The sequence below is a fragment of the Apium graveolens genome, chromosome 4, assembly GCF_009905375.1.
Source record: "Apium graveolens cultivar Ventura chromosome 4, ASM990537v1, whole genome shotgun sequence".
NCBI classification, from domain to species: Eukaryota; Viridiplantae; Streptophyta; class Magnoliopsida; order Apiales; family Apiaceae; genus Apium; species Apium graveolens.
Window position 1 is genome coordinate 259,556,420 of NC_133650.1, and position 685 is coordinate 259,557,104.

Below are 685 nucleotides of genomic sequence, written 5' to 3' on the forward strand. Positions count from 1 at the left end.
GCTACTCACTCGATGGATAGTAAATCATCATCCATCGGGACTATATAGAGTCATCCGTCGGGACTACAATCCTTATCCATCGAGTGCTACATTATTCACTTAGTAAAATCTACTAAGGTGTTTTGTTAATAAAATCATCAAGTTCACAACATATTCACAACAATCTCCCCCAATTTATGTCTACTGGAATTATAGCCATAAATTAAGAGAAACTTGATGATAACAAAACACCCTAAAAATACAGCTTCAAAATAAAGTAAAAAATACCGTAAAGTGCTTCAATTAACAAAATGTACAAAGATTTGCTCACAGTCATTTTCAAGGTGCTCCTCTAGCCTGAGCAAATTAATCTTTTTCCTTGAAGATCTGGATCTCTTTTCAAGCTTTCTGTTGTTTTCTTCTATCCGATTTTGGAGCTGTCTGTGGAATTCCAGTTCATCAAATTCTGAGAGATTTAGTTTTTCCTACATTTCCAAAAGAGTTTCATTGCTAGAGATGCTCAATTGGTCTTCTAATCCGAAAAATCTTCTCACTCCTTTGTCATCCATGAACTCCATCATCCAGTAGGGCCTTAGATGCACTCTTTTCCCTGTGTAGGGAATGATTAGAGTCTTTGGGAGTACATCTTTAGCTCTAAAACTCCTCAGTTCTTCAATCTTCTTTAGAACCAGTCTTCTTGCAGTTA